The sequence below is a fragment of the Ischnura elegans genome, chromosome 13 (assembly GCF_921293095.1).
Source record: "Ischnura elegans chromosome 13, ioIscEleg1.1, whole genome shotgun sequence".
Lineage (NCBI taxonomy): Eukaryota > Metazoa > Arthropoda > Insecta > Odonata > Coenagrionidae > Ischnura > Ischnura elegans.
In genome coordinates, this window is record NC_060258.1 from 4,463,924 (window position 1) to 4,485,460 (window position 21,537).

Genomic DNA, 21,537 nt, shown 5'->3' on the forward strand with positions numbered 1-21,537 from the left:
TACTCATAGTACTACGGGGAGTGAAGGATCCTAAAATAATACTAGGGTCGTTCAATAGTTCCTGAGGACCTCCGATAAACTGCTCTCTTAGTATCAAAATCTATGTTAAACAGAAATATGCACTCATGAATAGCCAGCTGTAAAATTTTCAGATTCCTCCATCCCATAAGAATTACAGACATAAACTAAATGATCTTAGATAACATTGCTTTTTTATTCACTTACTTTGACATTTCTTGAACATTAAGATGAAATCCTTCTTTTGTCACGGCAAAAATTTCTCACAAAAAACTCCAAATACATTCCAACCTGTGATAACATGAGTTTTTGCTCTAGCTCTTCATTTCTCTTCTTTATTCGGAGGAATTTCACTCTGTTTCTTTATATTCTTCAATCTATGCATTGTATTCAGCACCATTGGAGCCATTAAGTGTTTCCGAGCCTTGGAATACTTCTGGGTTCATTTCCAGGGACTGAGAGCTGACCTAGAACTTCAATGCGCAAAAAGAAAGGATGTATTGGTATTAAAAATGCGTATGAATAACCCGATGAGTGTTTTTGTTATGGATAAAATTAGCCATAAAATATAGGAAAACGATATGTTGGTATACCTACGTATACCTACATATCGTTTTAGCGTTATACAGTACATTATCGTTATACAGTAAGCATACTTACGTCAATCATCCAAGCCTGAAGTTATTCTATTGGTATTTTGCTCTCCGGTGAGCGAGGATGGCTCTTTTCAAAGAGTGGTCATCCGTATTTTGAGAGACAGTTCTCGTGCCCACTGCCTGCTCACCTTCCATAGTGAACAGAGCCACCCAACACAAATTCTCCACGACATTCTCTTCTTGCAAGGAAACCGTTTTTCACAATGCATCCCTTTCGACCCCAAAGAGAAGACCATGTATGGGCATCAGGAGACTCCTGCTTCAGGAGTCCACTTATCTATCTGCATCTCACGAGTCTGCATAAATCTGTTAGCCTCTTCTCATATGCACATGTTTCCTTCAATTTATTAACCAAGGATGTCATACTGATCTGTTTCCGTGAGAGCACATGATCACTCAGCTTTTCAAGCGGAAACATCACGTCACCATGCCACAGTAATCCATTGTCAGTGGTAAAGCAGATATGTCACAGAAATAACATATCCATGTTATTTTTGGAGGCGACATTGCTGTCCCTGGAAAGAAGTAGTATTTCTTTGGTAAGCCATTTTTATACATTTCCACAGGTGAAATATGCTCTTTGAATGTATCATCTAAAGCATTACATTGATTCCGTTCACTTGGGACTTACATTGACTGTGACTGGCCTATTGTTTGTTCCTATCCCCTTATCTTCTTACCTCGACCTCCTGCCTCAGCCCTTACGATGCCGAGATTGGAATCCCTCCTTACCTCACTTCCCCAAAACACCATGCAGACTAAAAATATCCCATAGGGGACCATTTCATTAGTGCTACAAGTAATCCCGCAGCTAATTGGTAGAACACTAGTCATTTTCTGAGATGAAAGTTTGTTCCAACCTGGAGAGAAATTAATTCTATAGTCTTTGACCAAAATGGACTCTTATGAAAGGGTAAATTTGGCCTTTCTTTAAACACTGTTCTGGTTGCAGATGCTGGAGAACTTCAAAAAAGTGAGGAGCGAAAGTCACATACCAGAAGAAATTTGCACCGTACAACAATTACAATATTCGTGAGTTGTACATGTAATGAATCGACTTAGAATGTGAGATCCCCTTGTAGTTCTAACCCCCTTCCTCTCCTTCCAGTGGTGTAACTATTGCCTCATGGGTGCAATGCAGCCAATGCACTAAATCTCAAGATGAAATTGAAACTAAAAGTTTGACTTATCAATTTTATTATTGGAGGCTTTAGTTTAGGTGACTATAAAATTATAATATCAATATGAAATTATCATTTCTTTCATTGATTTCTGGTCGGCATTTGTCCTTTATGTATCAACTCATGGCAGCTATTTTAGAATGATATAAGGCAAGTAAAAGTAAATGTAAAAAAATCTAACAATTGATGACTATGGGTAATGGCCACGCTCATGTCAACAAATCAACAAGATTGATTTCATTTCCTCGGAATTTTTGCAATTTCGTGTCACGAGGATCTCATCAACAAAGTGTTTCTAAATGCGATGAATAACCACATAAAATCATAAATATAGAGTGAGCGAACAATAATGGCTAAGACGTGGATGATGCAAGCTTCCTAATTCATAATCAAACCGCTGGTGCTCTGCATTTACTTATATCTATTGACTGTCAAAAAGTTAACAAACAAATGCCCTTTGAATGTAAACGAATTCCATTTCCAATTTGTGTTTCATTTGGGTTCATGATTCACAAATCACAAGTTAAGTGTTTGCGGCCTTATTCAAGAAAACCCACGTTTTTATCGTGGCCAGTTTATCAAAATTTTTCTGAGAAAGGAAAGCATGGTACAACAGAAATAAAATAGAGTAAATTAAATATCCTTACCATATTTTTTGAAATTGTCTCATTTTAACCTCTTTTGAAATTGAAAAAAGCCTTTCAAAGAGGTCTAATAAAATTTTTCCATTGCGCCATCCTGCAATGTTTTATTTTGTCTCAGTCCCACTTTCTTCAGCAAATCATGTATCAATGATTCTAAAGTATATATTTTTTTATTTTAATGGGCTCCTGGTTCCACTGAATTATGTGCAGTGTTCTCATTACTGAAGTGAGTCCTAGTACCTAAAACATTGGTTAAATAAATAGATTAGTGGCTCTCACAAATAAAAATATTAAATATTCAATTTAAATATGTGCTCTTGACCAGGGAACCATGCTAATCGCTGAATGAACCAGTAACTACTTTTTCAAAGAAAGGGAATAAAATAATTTTAAATTGCTCAACATAATGACCTATGAGAAAAAATTTAATTTCATCGTACATAAAACCCCTGAAACAGACATAACCTTGAATCATATGTAGTTGGTGGACAGTCCACAGTCTCATAGCCATACTGGCCTTCATGGCAGCACCACCCATCATTTCTCTGATGTCCCAATTCTAATCCCACACATCTAATCAAGATGGCCAATTAAAATATTGATAGAACGTATTAGCCTCTGTGGGTATCTTACTGTCAAGGAATGTTCCCTCACTTTCTCGTGCATGGAGCTCATTGGCAGAAGATGCAGGTATTGGGGGCAAAGTCCTCCTCCTCTGGATCTTTTTACTGTCAGTTTCGGCTGGCATAATTCTCTTACAAAAAGGTTAATGCATTGGTTTTGATGGCTAACTTTGTTGAAAAATGAAGAAAATTCATTGCTAAAGAATGAGAACTCAGCTCTGGAAGCTAAGGAGGAAAGTTTGGAGGCTAAAATAAAGGAACTAGAAGAAACTATTCAGGATGGAATGGATGGATGTGGAATTTTCTTCTCTAACTGATACCCAGACCAATTTAGAAGGAGAACTGAATGATAAAAACAAAATTATTGCTAGAATGGAGATTGAAAATCTACAAGATGAAGTGTTAGATGGCATAACCCTCTCTTCATCAACAGTGTCCTCACTGTAAGGGATATATCTTTGTGCCCTTAACTCATCTCCCCTTTCTCCCTGACTCAGCCACTGCATTTGAACAGAGTACTCTGCTTCCTTTAATTTTGTTTTCCCCTGTTGAAGCAATCTGGAATGAAGAATAGAGAGATACCATTCACTTTATTGATACTTAAGAAATGTTTCTGGTCATGAAAGCTTTCATAGGTATGTGCTCCAACAGCCTTTACAAATAGGGATGATTGTGACCATGGAGACGAGTAGGATTGCAAATTTTGCAGCGAGTGGTATTCGAGTTCCAAGAATAAAGTGGATTGGATACAATGTTTGAACTGCAAAGAGTGGGCTCAGAGTCGTGTTCTAATTGTGAAGAAGATGACAATTTCTATGTGATTGCTGTACACAAGTAATATCCAGCCTCACATATAGCTAATTTACTACTTCATGTTTAGAAATATCACACGTTTTTAAAGTGTGTTTATAAAATTAATCTTTCAAAATTGTACAATAAAGGTTTTGTAAATGCAATTTCAATGGCTGTCTATTTTTCCCCATCTTAAGAGGCAAAATCTCCATTTTGTCAATGTTTGAAAAGAATCATAAATGTATGGAATCACTTTCATAAAATGCATTTCCATTAATATGCTACACCCTATATGCATAAATATTACTGTTAACCACATTTAAAAGAATATTAGCCACAGCAAGTCAAGTTTTAAATGAAAAAATGTTTACCCGTCGGTTTTGACCCACTTTCCCCTGCTTAATAGGAACACACAACAAAAAATGGACAGAGGAAACAGTAATGTAGCTAGTTCGAGAGTATTAAATAATTCTACAGAAAAATTCTAAGCCGGAAAAAATCAATTTCATGTTATTATATCCAAGATGAATCAACTGATATTCTCTATCGAATTTCAATTTGATAAATAATGGAACACTTTTGAAGTTCCTACCGGTTATGTTTTCAAACATCATATTCTACTACTCACAGGAACTGATTTATTTAGTTTGGAAAAGTATATCACTACATGAATGTAATCACTTTTTTTCTTATAATTATCACAATTGATCTCACAAATTAGTTGGCATTCGTTGAGGCTTTCCAGAGGCTGGAAGAGAATTATAAGATGACGAATTAAATTCCCATATCTAAAAAATAATATCACCAAATTGGTATTGGATTGTTAAGTCTGGCATTTTATGTTCCAGGAAAGTCTAAGATTCATAGGATACTATTTCACTGATAGAAAGGGATACTATCATAGTGAACACACGAAAACAATTATACTTCAAGTCGTAATCAATTTGCATGATGTGCAAAACAGTTTACGGATCATGTATGATTTGCTATGCACACGACGAAGGAAATCGAAATAGTTGAAAAACTGTTTGGATGGCTTAGTTCGAGTAGTTGTGATGAAAATGAGTTCCTTCAAACTCAAGGGAAGTAGCAATTAGCACTCAATCCTCCGTCATCATGTGGATACGTCAAAAACATCGATTCCACAATGATAAATCAATGAAGTTTATGAAATTAGTATTCTCAAATTCAGGCAACCTACGTTGCATTAAAGAGTGACCATTCTTCTCACCAAGTTTACGAAAAAGGTCCAGTCTCAACTATAAAAACATCTCTTTTAAATTCCAGGCAAAAAATTGTTTCTAATGGATCCGATACACCCTTCTTTCGAAGGCTCGAGGAATTTCTATGTTCCAAAAACAACGCTAACGCCTTTAATACACCAGAATTAAACAATAACATAAGAAACCACGTACCTCAATTCGAACCAAGCCCGAAATCATTTGTCCAAGCAAATATTCATGCCTTTCGCTCACATCAAATATTTCGACGGGGTCATCACATTTGTGCAATCAAAGCCTACGTAGAGAATGAAATAAACAATTTGACAAATTGACTAATGCTTGACCTTGACCATGAACTTGTCACGAAGCAGTTCCCTCCTCCGATCTTTAGTGACCATACATAGATCTGACCGACTTCCAGGACGATAATGCATGTTCACTCGGCTTGTGACGTCACTTTTGGGAATCCAGGTGTTTCCCAAGTTTTAATCCCTGTAAAAAAACTAATCAATTTCCCGATCAGCAAACTCATACATAATTACTGAAATGGCTTCTAAGATACTATGACTTTAGCATCTTGCCTCTTGGTTTTAGCGAGAGGTAAACAAAATTACTATTGTTTTCAAACCGAAGGTAACACTATTTGAAGGCTTGTTATAATATGAGTTCCTTAAAGTACATTTATTGACGTCATTATAAAATGAAATATGGCTCTTGAAATCCAGTATTATTTCTTATTTCTTGCATCCTGTTCTTATTTCCTGGCGCAAGGGAAAATTAAGGTGACGTAAAATATATTTTGGTCTCCTATTAAACGACATCCTTTTTCATAACAAATTGCAGCTTTTAAAAATTATTTTAATTCTTTTCCGAAACTGAAGAGTATATTGCCTTCGAAAAAATATTTCAGTGTATATCACCATGTTAGCTAAATACTGCAATGTTTTATTTTACGAAATTAATTTCATTGGTGTTATCGTATTCAGTGGAACTTATAGGCTTACTTTAAGGTTGGCTATAAATTTCTCGAAATATAAAATATATTTCTTTTTAATTTAACAGCCAACTTAATTTAAAATGTATTTTTAAAACGTGATATATCATATGTTGTCGTCGCAATAGCCGCATACATGCCAGCTTAGAAACAAACTGCCGCGCTAACTGCGATTGTTTCCAATCATCATGGTATTGCCGTCTCTATGCTTTGAGTTTTGACTTGCGTGGTATTATGGGTATTTTGACACGAGTGCAATGATAGCTCGTTTCCTGCTGAGAGAACCAAAGAGAACAGCAACGAGAAAGTAAAAGTGGTCTGGTACGTTGTTTTTAGGATTCTCTGCATTCTATGTCGCTTTTGAGTTCATTTATCGTCCCTTAGTCCTAGGTGTTTGTAATCTGGATCCCACATTCGTGAGTTTTAATTATCAATGCCATGTAACAAGGCGTAGTGACTTGTGTTGACAGACTTGGTACTACTCGTTTCTAACGTGTTTACTCTTACAGAACCTACTTATTTGCTATCGTTTGCTGTTTGTGTTTCATTTATGTGTGACTACGTTGTTAAAGCTTGCCTCACTACAGGTTATATTATGATTGCAATGCGGCCCTCGAATACATTCTGGATTTAGGTCACGTATACTACGTGTTGGCGCGTTGATATTCGTTGTCTCAATGTAACTTTGTTGTGTTCTACTAATTGGATTTTATATCACACGGTTGATTGTCCGTTGTCCATCAATTATAATCTTCTGATTTTTAGGATGTGCTTGAGAGTAAAACGGATAAATTAGGGTTTATATTATTGGTAATAATATGGGTAGCAGTATACTTTAAAGTACGAGCCATTCCCACATGAAAATAAGTAGCGTGTATTGTGTTAATTCGATTGCAGTCGCTGCGCTTTCTCCCGCCCGTAATATTGTTAAGAATGCGACATAAGTTTTGAATCCATAACATGGTGAAGATCTGTTGAAAATTAGTATTCGATAAAAGTATACTGTGAACGCCTTAGGCATATTAAAACTTATGCCATTGCTGCTGTATTGTCGTGTACTCATTGTGTCTACGAATTTCTACCATTTCTATCGATATTTGCCGCTGTTGTGTCAGTATTATTGTGTAAATGTAATATGTTAAATATAGATTTGGTACCGGGATAAATGCGTTGTCACCAATGGAATTCCAGTAGGAGTGGGTAGATAGTAGGATGTGCTATGATTGGGCTATTTTTTTTCTTTTGGTCTTTTCATCTATTTATCTGATAATCGGGTAATGTTTCTATTTTATTCACTGACATAGGGCTGTAGTCAGTAAGTTTCTGCATATAATATTTTTTTTGCTATTTCCTCTGGCCCTCGATATGAAAAGATGCCCATTATAGACCATAGCTATGTCATTATTTCTATTTCGTTACTTGCTAATTCTACCTTTTAATGTATTGAATGAATATTATTTCGCCCTGGTTGTATTGAAGTTGTAAGGGCCTTATTTCAACCCTTTCAATGGCTTTTTACGTCTTAAAATTACGTATCTATAGCTGTAGCATTTGTTCATGGAATGACGAGAAAGTATTCAGCTGCCAATTTGTTAATCTTCATCTGTCAAATTTCCTTTCCAGGATTCCGGTCGGTAAACTTTCATTCCAGAACCTCCTGAGTCTCAAAGTGAGTATTTTGATCAATTTCTTATAATTCTGTCTTCTGCAATAACAGTGTATGAAACTGCATAATTCCATTCGGTGTCATGCCATTGTTTGTTTTTAAATAAGTCGTGTCACCCAATTGGTGTCTCAGTTGTGCTTGTCTTGAAAGTTTGTGTCGTCATTTTGACGGACAAGTTAACAAAAACGGTGATGATGAAATATTTTGCCTTGAAGCTTTTTTTTTCGGTCGATCGTGCCAACTATCCATAGTATTTGTTTTGAAACTGGTTAAGGTGGTAGTTTGTTGTGTATAGCATGTAGGTAATCATTATCAAGTTGTCTAAAGGGCAAGTCTCAATTGCGACTTTTATTGTTGTGAGTGAATTATAGTTTTGTATGTTTTTCCTCGGGTTTAGGCATTTTTTATAGCCTTCAATAGCACCATTTGATCTTAAAGTTTTAAAGTAAAATTTATATACAGGGTTGTGACCGTGTGAATATAAAATGTGTTTCTAACACTTGAGGTGAATCATACTATTGAAACGTTCATATTCATTGACGAAATGGCTTAGAAAATCTAAAGATTAACATTATTCACATTTTAAGCACTTAATTTTTTATTATTTTCATTAGAAAATCACCATCTCGTGAGTGGTAATAAACACTGTATGAGTGTAGTCCAGTACACGCTCCCAATGCTCCGGAGTGCTCCCTTTTCAGACGCTACAGATTCGTGGTCCACTTTCATTCCTATCACTACCTGCTGGCTCACGGCAGGAGCGATTGTGGCATTTTATTAGTCATTCGCTTTGCTAGTACAGTCTACATAAAGGAATGGTGTAGCCCCCTGCACTTTACTGGTCAGTAATATAAATGACAAAAAGAATATGGCCCAATATTTATCCATGTGGTACACCTCAAGAAACCTTAGTTATCCATTAGTGCCCAGAAGATTTTTTAAAAATATTTTACTTTCCTTGCCTAAATTATTATTCGACATCATATCTGATGAAGGGAAAAATGTTTTTTTTTTAATCTCTAACATTTGCATTGCTTAATCTTATATCTATCTTAAGATACATATTGGCATTTGAGGGATCAACAATGTACAATATCATGTAATTTGATTCATGCACGTTTTAGCTAAATAATTCATTGCTTAAGTCTTCAAGTAGTCTTTTACACTTGAATATTTATGCATAATATAATATAATTTTGAGCATTAGGTATTATAGTATTATGGTATAAAGTATTATTACGTGAACAATAGACATTAGGATTTTGAAATTTTACAGCAGCATGTCCCTGTATCTCAGTTTTCTATACCCAAGCCATCCCTGTACAATCGATACATTCAAGTCCCATCTAAAATAGGTGAACTACCATTTTGTATTCCTCATCGTTGTCCGTTAATTTGCCAATAATTGATACTATAGGTCCACTCCACCCATGTGCGAATTTTGCGATCGCCACTGGCATTGTAATATTATTTTTTTTCTTTTCGGTGATGGAATAATGAGCATCAGTTTTCATTTTATTATGCATACAATTAGTAATCTTTGTAATTGGGTTATTATCGTTCTACCTCATAATTTGTTGGAAACTGTTTGATTTAACCTCAGCAGACCCCGTTTTGATTTTTGAAATGCAGTTTTTTTCTGGAAGGTTATACTCTTGATTCTATTTTCACAAGGGGTTCCATTGCCATGCAAGCTTCTTCCTATCAACTTTTTTGGCAGCTTTTCTGATGTGAATAAGTTGTCAACAAATATTTTTGTGTCTGGTGGTAATTTAATCTCATCCACTAGTCCTAAAAGTACATCTCTTCCTTTAACTAGATCTGTTCTCTCAAGGTTGGTGTTAGCTCCAGCATACAGCTCCACATGATAAAAGTAGGCACTAGATTAGGCAATAGGGTGGTGCAAAAAAGCTCATGTTTCAAATTTCGTTTCGCTATAGTGCGGAAAAACTGGCGATACATTAGTACAAGAAAAACAAAAGAATTATTTAAATTGGACGTCATCTTCCAATCCCTCAAAGCACCTGAAAAATGGCAAAAATGAAGAAAAAGTTTTTTTTATCGTTGTAAAAAAAAATAAAATTTATTTAACATCTTTTAATACTAAAGAAAAAAACGATTACAAATAATATAGGTTATATTAATATACACATATTTTTGGTTTTATACGGTCTTTTCTGATCACACAAGATCATTAAAAATGTATTAATCTTGCAATTTAGCCGTTTTTTCAGAGTTGTGTGATAAGTAATTACCTTAAAAGGTAATATTTCATGTTTGATTATGCAGCTCTTCCTTTGTCTATACATGATTTAATCATAATTAAGCAACCCAGAACTCACTGCGGCAGAGAGGTGACTGCACTTTGAGTTCTACCCACACCCTCCATCCTTCCAACCCTTGAGGATTACTGCTATTTACAATAATTACATTTTTTTGCCTCCTTTTAAATTTTAGCTTTTGAAAACAACTTTGTATTGCGATTTAGTGGTGAAGTCTGACATAGTGGACCTTGATTTGAGTAGAGCCCTAATAAATCCATCTCTGGATCGATAGTCACAAAGCTTAAGGGATGCCTCCGTTACCAATTTCACACACGACCCCATTGGTTGCGTGCAATATGGGAAGTTAAAATATCCCAATCTTGTTTATCGCCTGGTTCAATAAGGGAAGCTATTTCTTCATTAGTAATGAATTTCCTAAGAAGAGGTGGAGTGGATAGTTTGACTACATTCCAGTCAATCAATTCTATGTAGTCAATTACATCGAAGTTCTTAGTAGGAGTAATGAAGTTTACGAAGTTTGCCTTTTACTTAAGTCTGTCATCCTTAAATAGGTACTCTTTTTAGCCCTAGCTCTCTAATGTGCCTTCTGCAATAAAAAACCGTCGCCATGAATACATTCTCTGTTAGATCAAAGTTAGAATTCCGTTCGATAATAATAAATAGAAGTACTTTCTTTTAATATTCAGGTATGTATCAAGAGGCTTCCATTGTTCTGTTCACACGAGTTATAGAGCATGTGAAATTGGGTCAGGATCACGGTTTGCTAAGTAATTTGGAAAGTCAGCATTTGCGATTGCTTGACTAATGTCAATAAGGTATTTTTGGTCCTTGCTCAAAATGTATCTATCAACTTGTAGAATTTCATATTCAATTGTTTCGAAATGCGGTATTGGAAGCTTTCCATAACCATTCAGATTAGTCTGATTGGCCCACTAAATGATTTTTGGCTACTTGTTTCACCATCTAAATACTGAAAAATATGACAGAAAAGTAATTAAATGAAATGAAGTAAACAAACTGCCCACTGCAGCAGGGGTCCAATGTTTTCTACGAGCTTTCTCATAGTGCAACCTTTCCATCCAATTTTGATGTTCGTGCCATCACTGCAAACGGACTCTAAGTACTCTAATGATGCTCCTTGATCAGAGAGATTAGATAATATGGAGACCACTATATCTTTAGCAGGCACGGAGCGTGGAGAAACATGACTCAAATACACAAAATCTGGTTCTTTTATTAGAGAATGGTGTTCCGCTTTAACTGTCCGACAGTACTCCTTCAATTCAATCATTACTATTACCGTGGTATTGTATATCCTTCCGTCAAAGTATAACCCATGTAGCTCACCTAAATCAAGATGGATTTGCTGTAAGTCGCTTATAATATTTCTCTTTTCCCATCTAATTCTACATCAGTCAATGAACTTATAAGTATATTCTTCAGTTAAAACACCATTGTCTACAAGTACACTTGATGTTATAGCAGCAGCTGTACGGTATTGATCACAATGAAAAGCTGTTGTTCATAATTTTACCCTCATTTACCATGGTGAATTATATTTTTTTTGAAAGAACTATGCATGTGATCTTTTTAGTCAACAAATTTCTCCTTGATTGTTGAACTTTGCATTTCATCATTTAAAACCTTGGCACCTTCACTTTCGATTTCAATTGGGTTAACATGCTGCCTTTTTAAAGTGCAATTTTGCCTTTCAATTCTATTGGCCATTTTTTAAGTAATTTTTGATCTAAAGGGCTAATTAAAACTTCACAAAAATTATCCTCAAGTAATTATTACAAAACTCTGAAAAATCGGCTAAATTGTAAAATTAATACATTTATAATGATCTTGAGTGATCGGAAAAGACCATATAAAACCAAAAATATGTATACGTTAATAATAACCTATATAATTTTTAATCGTTTTTTGCTATAGTGTTAAAAGATATTCATTAAATTTAATTTTTTTACAACGGAAGAAAAAACATTTTTATTTTCATTTTTGTCATTTTTTCAGGTGCTTTGCGTGATCATAAGATTACATCCGATTTGAATAATTCTTTTTTTATTTTTCTTGTACTAATGTATCGCAACTTTTCCGCACCATAGCGACACGAAATTTGTAACGTGTGTTTTTTCGCACTACCCTATTCGTGAATACTCCATAATTGAAACCCAAATGTCACTGGTTTCCCTCTAATACATTGCTTGCAGCTTGTAGCCTTGAGATACGGTACTTTCCCGAATCCACGCGATCGGTCAATTTGGGGAATAATATTATGCATTCTGATTGGCAATGCTCAAGATGCAACTCTGACTGTATATTAACGTTTATTAATTCTATATCTAATAACATAAGAATATGCGGAAGAGTTCATGAATACCACAGTGAATTGCATGAAACTTCACCAAGAATTTAACGTGAATTTCTCCATCAAGAATTCACCGCACCGATAGAAATCTCTGAAGCAGTAACGCAAAATTTTCAACTAACGTAAATTTCGACTTATGCAGAGTCTGCCGGAACGCATCTCTTACGTAACTCGGGGGATGCCTGTAGCTATGAGTTAAAAATTAAATTTTTAGTGCCACTTGTACCCAGAGGTATCTTTAGATTTGTCAAAACTTTACTGATTAGTTTTGTCGTGAGATTGAAAGAAAATTGAATATCTTTTAATAGATAATACTCCTCATTCTTTTAAAATGAAACAGAATAACTAGATTCAGAGAAATCTGATTAATAAGAAAGATTAATTTTCACGTGATCGTACCATGGCGATTTCTAAGTAGTTCGTGACCAGACATCTGTAAGTGAACGTAACAATTGCAAATATTGGCTCAAATTATATCATTAGCTTGTTAAGCAGGTGAAGGATTTCTTTTTTCATGTAACGGAAAGAAATTGCATAAATAACAAACAAGAGAGATTTAGGAATTTTTAAAGTATGACATATCTATAGATATGTCTGGGCTTGAATGGGTTAATATTATATCTCCATTGGACACCATGATGTTATTCTACAACAGACTGATGCCTGTCCTGAAGAATTTACCCACTGGTTTGCAAATGTTGTAATACCGAAGGGATAATCTTTAATTATCAGAGCGGATCATGATACAAATAAAAGAAGATAATCCCAATCAATAACACTGCTTAAATACCTTATTAGAAAATTTTCAATGAAATGAAAAGTAAGCTTAATTCATGGCACTGGACTACTCTAAAGACCTGTGTGATTTATTAGGTGATATTGTTTTTTTGGAAATAATAAATTGTTCATGATATAATTCTCTGCCAGCCTCTCAAATGCCTCAATGAATAGCAACTTTTTGTAGGCTCAAATGTGATATTAAAAAAAGTGATTACGTATAGTGATGTATGATGTTCTTTCCAAAGTAGAAATAAATTCTCCCTCATTTGCTTTTTGTTGTATTGAAATTGATTGCCTCGTTTGGACGATAGAACTCATCAAACTCGGGTGTCTGGCCTTTTTTTTTACAGACAGTAGGATCCTGGGCACAGGTAGTGTAGGCAGCAGCTACACTACCTGTGAGTCTCTCAATAAACATGTGCGAGCCCACTCGCGTCGTTTTATGAGTCTGCTCCCAGCGTCCATTTGAACAGTACATTCCCCCTGATTACCTCGTCCCGACCGAGCCCCCTCAAGCGATCGCATCGACCGAATTTGCACCTGGCACGATGCCAAGGGATAACATACTTGCGGTGAATTTGCCAAGGAGATAGCTGTACCGTTCAGAGCTTCATATCACGTCGATAAGTGGACTGGATTTTATCCTTCTCGTAGTGAAGGAAAAGTTACATTTCTTATTTCATTCATCTTTGGGTGTGCACTTGCTAGCATGTGTATATGTAAGTGCCACCACCGCCATTAGTTATCAACTTGAAATTTGATAAAGAATATCAGGAGGAGGAGTGAAATGTCGAGTGAAAATGTTTTCTACAAAGCAATACCGGAGAACCACCACCAACATACTTTAATTAACACCAATATTGTTGACTTTAATAAAAAAATTACTATTTAATGTGAAAATGTTGCACATTCGAAGGAGGAAGCATCTCAAGAAAGCCATTGTTTAACAAATCATAAAATGTCAACCATATGAAGAATATTTTTCTATTTACTATTTTGTATGCATCAAATACTATCATTTTTAAAAAGAAACAAATTTACATAGAAAATATAAACATTTACAAAAATTGACAATAATAGATGGAATGCAATGTAATATCTTATCAAGGAGTCATAAGTGGTGTTGGGCGATATTCTGGGTGCCAGTGTGGGTAAACGGAATCGTCTACATCAGCCTTCTCGGAAGGGGAGGGGTGCTAGGTTGAGGGTAGGAATAAGTTAACTTAAGTTAATTGATCCTCCAGAGTAGGTGGCGACGGACAACTTACTACTCACTGGCTCGTAAACCTGTCTGAGTTTTGGAGGAGGATAGGCAAAAGGACAGGATGTGTGAATTACATAAAGAATTTGGAGGTAGAACTAACTTAGAATACTCAGGCTCTCGCCAACCTTGAAGATGGCAAACCCAAACAGCAAAGTCTGGCTCCCAAAAATCCCGACACCAAGTGACTACCTGTAGTCTCCCGTTGGTCTACCTACTGCAGGGGCTTTAGGGGTTGTCTTCATCCCCTCCTTAATAGGCCTGCACTGCAGTCTGCTGAGGTAACTAAAAAAATTTGGGGCACTAACAAAAGTAATTTATTTTACGTTCCAGGATTGCCTCTTCTGTATTGGGAATTGGAAAGTCAAGGAAGGAGTGATTACCTATTCTAACCACATTGTGTAACCTATTTGGTAAGTAGGTAGTTGTGAATGCATTTAATCTATGCTTTTCCATGAATTATTTATTATTGTGTGACTTCCTTGCTAGAGTTTCAACGTAATTTATTGTAAGAATGGATAGCAAATATTTCTTGTGTTACATCCATAAAAATTTTTTGCCATGGTATACTTCGTTTTTATTCCTAAGTTTACACACTTTCTGAAAGCTTTTCCGAAACTAATTAAAACGAAATCTCCATTTTTCTATTCATCAAGAAATAGTCATATCGCAACGTTTGTGTGTACAAAATAGCTTTTGGTCACTTGAGGCAGTGTCAGAGGCCAACATTTGTCAGCTATAATGAGCTGATTATTTTTTTGCTTTTGTTGTAAATGGAGTTTTGAAACATACCATTTGTCATGCGGTCTGAGAGACCACTGCGTTTTTAAAATAATGAATGCTTTCAAAATGACTTGTTTATGCCAATAATTCCTGTTATCTTCATATTTTTTATGCTACAGATATCTTAATCAAAATAAAGATAATATCAAAGTCTCGAAAACTAATGCTTTCATATTTTTATTTCCGTTGATATCCAACTTTTAATTCAATTAATAGTGTGTTAGACCACATGCCACTCCTGCGAAATGCATCAAGGATGGGAATGATTGAAATAGGCTCAATTTTTTCCAATTAATTGCCCATTTCAATTTAATATTTGTCTATATTTTTAAACATGGCAAAATGTTGAATATTAAAACATATTATAAGGTGTTTTGGACACCAGTTTTTTATTCTGTTTCAAAGAACTCTTTTTGCTGTAGAATTGACCCATATAGTTGATGCATAAAATCGAATATAAATTTATGATACCTCAGCAGTTAAAAACATAAAAATAAGCAAGATAAATGCCTTGAAATGTTCATAACTTATGTAAAAAAACAATATATTATTATTAATGCTTTTATTTAAGAGTTCTCTCTGGTCTCATTGAGAGCTTTCTTCGAGAGTACACAATCTTTAGGCAATATCAAGGTTTTACTCGTACTATTACTGCTCCATTTAAGAACTGGTTTTGAAATCCACGTATCCACGTGATAACATGTACAGAAAAGTGGTTTGCACAAATACTTCAAAACCACTGCGCGACATCAGAAATCAAAATTTTAAGGCACCACGCCTCTTAGTCGCGTCTTGCATATGTTGCCTGGGTTACAACTGTATCAGTGAACACGTAGCACGATTGCACACTGCGAGGATTCAAAAAACAAGACCACTGAGCTCTTGTGAATGCAGCTAGTGCGTGATCACTTCCGTTTTACGAAGGGGATTCTCGTGGAAATAATAAGCCTAGTGTGTCCTACAATTCAAATGCAGTAATTCTGGTGGTTTTGCATCCAATTTAAATTTTCATAAAGATCGCTGAGAACACTGAGCGAGAGTGAAATTCGTGCACAGATAATTCGCAACACGGATATACCGCAGCCGGATAATCGTCTGTTGTAATTTCAATTTCTTAATTTAAGTGTTTATGGTAACATTTTATAAAAGACTTCAGTTATTGTGATAAGAGAGAGTTTTGGACAGGCAGTCTCACTATTATTGATAGAAAATAAATTTGCTAATTTTTTCTTATCAAAGTTAAGTGGGAGATTCATCCCCCAAAAAGGCTTTCTCTCCATCATGTGTGTCCATTTTTACCAAAAAATTACTTAACACATTCCGTGCTCACCATTTTTTTTAAAGAAAATGCTCAGTGGCCGTCATTTTGGCAAAAAGTTGTATATTTTATTATTAACTTAACGACATTATCTTATGAGTTGTGATTCTTTGTACATGTATTTACAATTTTTCTCAAAAGTAACCCTCCATTTGTTAAAAAATTGAAATAGAAATTTTCCTAGTATCCTGTCAATCTTGTGATACCTTGCTGCAATACATGTATATGATTCTGATATTTCTTTGCTTTTTGTCAGTACTGTGGCAAATCTGTCTGTTTACTTTAGCCTTAAAATTTTTGTTCCTAATTTTATAGTTAATAGCAGGACGAGGATAGCTTCCATCACTAATCATCTGTCCAATACATGTATCATGACTTACTAGAAGTTGTTTTTTTTTCGAGGGTTAAGCACTACTTGGTTTCCATTCCCCCTCATCCCAGAATGGACCACACCTAGTTTTCCTGCAATGACAATGTAGGGCACTTATTATTCAAGTGTCCAAATTCCCACACTGGAAACATTTCCTAACTGTGCTAGAATCTCCTGAAGGTTTGACTTTGTGTTCCTCTTCAAGTTAGCTGACAACTTTCCTAAGATCATCGAATGCTTTAGGCTGTGAAACTTTAACTAAAGCCCTAATCTTTTCATGCAGTAATTCGATTATATCATGCATTGCCTTGTCTTCATGATCTTCTGGGTTAAGTTTCTTGAAGAGTTGATATTTTTGAATAATGAAAGCACTCGTCCGCATGCCTGTAAGTTGTGTGTCTGTGAATAGCTTCTTCTTCACTGCACTCTTCACCCCTTTGGAATCAAACCGTGCTATGAATTCTCGTTTGATGTCCTCCCAATTCAGATTTAACCCTTTTAAATTTTGCCACCAAGTAGTTCATTGCCCCTTCAGCTGTTGATTCACTATTTGTGTAAAAATATCAGTGGGTAGGTTAGTTCTATCTAACAAACTTAGTGATCCTTTAATAACACTTGTTGGATTTTCTTCCCGTCTTCCATGAAATTCTGGAAGGCAGTCTTTCATCACTTGTGGGTCTAAATTCCCAGTTGTATAAGGTAGAGTGACTGGTGGTGGTACTATATTCCTCACTTGATCACTTACTTGTTCTGGTAACTGTAAAAATCTGGAGTCAACTGCTTGCTTAACTATCTCCATATCATGCTTAACCCTGTCCAATTCATTTTCTACTGTTACCATCCGGATTTCTGACGTTTCCACGCTCTGTTCTATTTGGATGACCCTACCTTGAATTTTTTTTATAGATTCCATGTTTCCGGTAATAGTAGTCATTTGGACTGACAACTGAGATGTAATCATCAAGATCTTATTCTCCAAGTATTGGTGAATGTCGGAAATCTGGATGCCTAAGTTTTGTACCAAACTCATTACCCTAGCAAGCATCTCTCTGACACCTACTTCCTCATTGTCCGATGATAGTTGCTGCTCCACTTCTACGTAGAAGCTGTCAGTATCTCTATTTTATTTCCTCAGATGGTCTTCCAGCCTCGGAAACATTTGTCTTCGTTCCCCTTGTAGAAAGACCAAAGCCATCAACCAGTTCCTTCGGCTGAACTATGGTTAAATCCTTGAAAAATACTTTCATCTTCTTTATTTCAGCCATCTTCCAATACTTTTGTCCTTTCACGGTCGCCAATTTAACGCATCACAGCGATTAAATTCAATGTTAACATCACTTCACACTTTGTTTTTTTCTCAATACTATTTTACAACCACTTCGAGATGGCTCTCTCCTTAACAATGCATTATTTATCTTTTATCACCATAGCATAGTCTCAAACAAAGAAAGAAAAGAAATCAAAATAAAAACAAACATGCTCACAAATAAACAAAACAAACAACAAATGAACTTAAAAACAGAAAATAAACTTAACATGTACAAAAGTGATGTTGGTCATAAAGACACATGCATCACTGTTAGACATCTATTGATAGTATAATATCACTGTTTAAAATTCAATCACAATGGAATACGGATAGCTCTTGGCTGATATTTTTCAACCTTGTCAAACTTTGTGTAATACAACCACTGGCACTGTATTTATTAGCAATAGCCTTATGGGAGATAGCCTTATGGGCCTCACGTTGAAAATAACACTATTTTGGCACAAAAAATGTTCCTAGATTTCTCCAATCAGCGAGCAAAAGTTGCATTGATGGGAATTCATCTCATAATACATGCACAGATAGTCCTAAACAATGAATTCTCTGGTACCTATGAATAAATGGATGATGTTATTTTATATGAAAGCAAATCAGACATAAGTAAACATCAAAATTGTTCTAATTACTTACTTAAATGAATGATATGTCATCGAAAACATTAACTTACAATTAACATAACCCCCTTCCAACGGCCGTAGCTCAGACTCCTACAACGATATTATTTAGGTAGGGCAGTGAGGGGCAAGAGTCCGCATAGGGCAAGATTCCTTTTCCGAAATATTTCTCTATATATAACTAGATGATGCCACTTGTAGTCAATCAGTTTCATTGACGTGGCCAAATGTAACACCGGGTTGCGTTAAGTGGAAGACAACGAACGACAGAACGTGAGTTTTTCTTATTTTTCAGTTTTATGCTATGTTTATCTAATTCGTAGGACCGCATAATTTTTATATGTGCTTAGGGTATTTATTTAATTGCTGTGTTTCTAAAGCATTCCTTTATATGTATTCTTTGCGTAAAAAATTCATGCAGTCAGCAGGTTTGCAGCCCACTATGTGGTTGTGTTATGGTGTACTAGGTGTTGCAACTGCTTTTGGGGTAAGGGTCCGCATGTGGACTTGAAGCATTAGGATAACAAATTTTGGAGATTGTCTCTGCGTACACATCTTAAGACACTATGTACAGAGTGTGACTGTGTAGAGCATATATCATGCAATGATTGGGAATTCAAAAAATATTACCTATTTCCAGAATTTTAGATGTGTTTTATTTGTACATATGCATCATACTGCCTGTTGTTGTCCGACCTACCCTTGAGCAGGCATGAGTGTAAGGTCCCCCAGTCCTTATTTTTCCGAGAAAGTGTTTGAAAATAAGCTTGCAGTTGGATCACATCCAGGAACTCATTTGCTAACAATAGATTTGGTATTCATTAATGTAGACATTTATAATGACTGGTTGAAACATTTTAAGGGAGATCCAAAACTCACTGCTGATGATCTAGTTTTGTCATGGAAGGCGGAGAAGCTTTTTTACCATAATATATTCCTTCCTCATACCGCCATTCCGAATTCATGTCAATACAGCCTTCTACCTTGAGTTCTTTACTCTGCTTACTATTTACTGCTTACAACTTATAACAATACTTTGCCTAGCAGACATTGGGAGGCACCTGTGTCTCTTGAGAGCATTAGACCATATCCAAAAGCATTTCAAGCGTAATATCGGTGTAAAAAATTCGAAGTGGTCTAAAATTCTTACGAGTTTCCCCAACACCCTGAAACTAAACTTGAAGATATCTAAAAAGAAAGTGAAGGTTTTTAGTACTAAGAGGCGGGTTCTGAATGGGAAACAGAGCATTAACCCAAAAGGAAAAACTTAATTTGACTATGTAGGTTGTGGAAAATGGTATTCTCACATCTGCCAATTGTTAATTGGATAATGTGTTATGAACGTAAAACATGGTGGAAAAAACTTTGCATCTCATTTTATGGATAGAGAAAGTTCACATGTGGAAACTGTGATTAGCACTCTCGCCCCACAATGGGAAAGAGTGCTAACCACACACAAATAGGAAACTGGCCCCTCGTGAGGGGCAAGTTTCCTATTTGTTTTTCTCTTACATTTTGCTGAATGACTCCAGTTAATAATTTATTCTGCAGTAGTGGAAGATAAGTATTGTAGTACATGAAACAGGGAACAAATTGTGAAAAAATAAAAATAATAGTCTCAACCTGAATGCATAATTTTTATAATTGTTTGTTAGATGCATACTCATTCCCTGATTATAAAATTTTTGGTTAATTCATCTTGATTAAATGGTTGTGGATTTGTCAATACCCCTTGAAGTCACTGTCATCATTGTCAGTAGAATCAGAAATGTGTTCAAATAGCTCAAATTCGTCCCCATATGTTTATGCTAATGCCTGAAGTATTGGTATTTCTTCTGAAATTTCTATTTCCTCAGCATCCTGCTGAAGGAAAACATGATTACGTCCACCAGTAGCATTGTTTGGATTTATTCCCGAAACATTTACTATGCAAAAATTGCAGTCGTCTATGTGATTTGTTGGTTCTCTCCAATATATTTGCGTGCCAAATTTTAGAGTATTCTTGTTTCCTGTTGTCCACTGCCACAAATGAATTGTACATGTTTTACGCACGAAAGCAGTGCCCATGTTTTTTCTTTGTCACCAAACGGAGCACCAATATATCCCAGGTATGCATGATTAAGAAGGTCTTTAATTTTATCCTATTTTTTAAAAATATATTCCCCACAAACATAACAAAACACATCAGAATGATTAGCACAGGTTCTTCGACTTGAGCTCAATTTTAGCTAATTTAAAATAATCACTGTTTGAGGTTATGTTTGTCAACCTGCTCTGAATACCCAAGAACAAGTAATTTAACAGCAATGGCCATCAAAAGAACAGAACAGGTGGATGTTTATACAATTAATTAATATTCTATTAATTAATTCATCTTCCTTTTTCTGGTTACTTACATTGGCACCAACTTTTTTTTTACATCTAATGGGACACATGCATGGAATTTGTGCATCATGCTACCATGTCTCATTAAATAGAGAATATTCTTACGAGTCCAAATATGCAAACCAAAACTCTCGTAGTACTCCAGAAATGTATTAGCATGTCATTAAATGCTAATTAAAAGTTTTGGGATATCGCTTGAAGCCACGTTACTTGGAACACCTTCTGATGTCATGGCATGATACACCA

At 35.5% G+C, this 21,537-nt stretch overlaps 2 long non-coding RNA genes across 4 annotated transcripts; one reads left to right on the forward strand and one right to left on the reverse strand.

The window, feature by feature from the left end:
• Positions 1-214: 214 nt before the first annotated feature.
• On the reverse strand, positions 215-5,546 carry LOC124170277. Of its 3 annotated transcripts, XR_006867409.1 has the most exons (4): positions 5,330-5,546; positions 3,133-3,680; positions 679-1,189; positions 215-491 (listed from the first exon to the last, which is right to left on the reverse strand). It is a non-coding gene; the product is annotated as an uncharacterized LOC124170277 (long non-coding RNA). The 3 variants fall into 3 exon arrangements; XR_006867410.1 differs by lacking the exons at positions 215-491; positions 679-1,189 and adding an exon at positions 2,535-2,739 and having other exon boundaries at positions 3,154-3,680; positions 5,330-5,543; XR_006867408.1 differs by lacking the exons at positions 215-491; positions 679-1,189 and adding an exon at positions 2,535-2,739 and having other exon boundaries at positions 5,330-5,543.
• Positions 5,547-6,403: 857 nt separating this feature from the next.
• LOC124170310 lies at positions 6,404-14,914 on the forward strand. The gene is made up of 3 exons (XR_006867428.1): positions 6,404-6,452; positions 7,755-7,800; positions 14,828-14,914. It is a non-coding gene; the product is annotated as an uncharacterized LOC124170310 (long non-coding RNA).
• Positions 14,915-21,537: the final 6,623 nt, after the last annotated feature.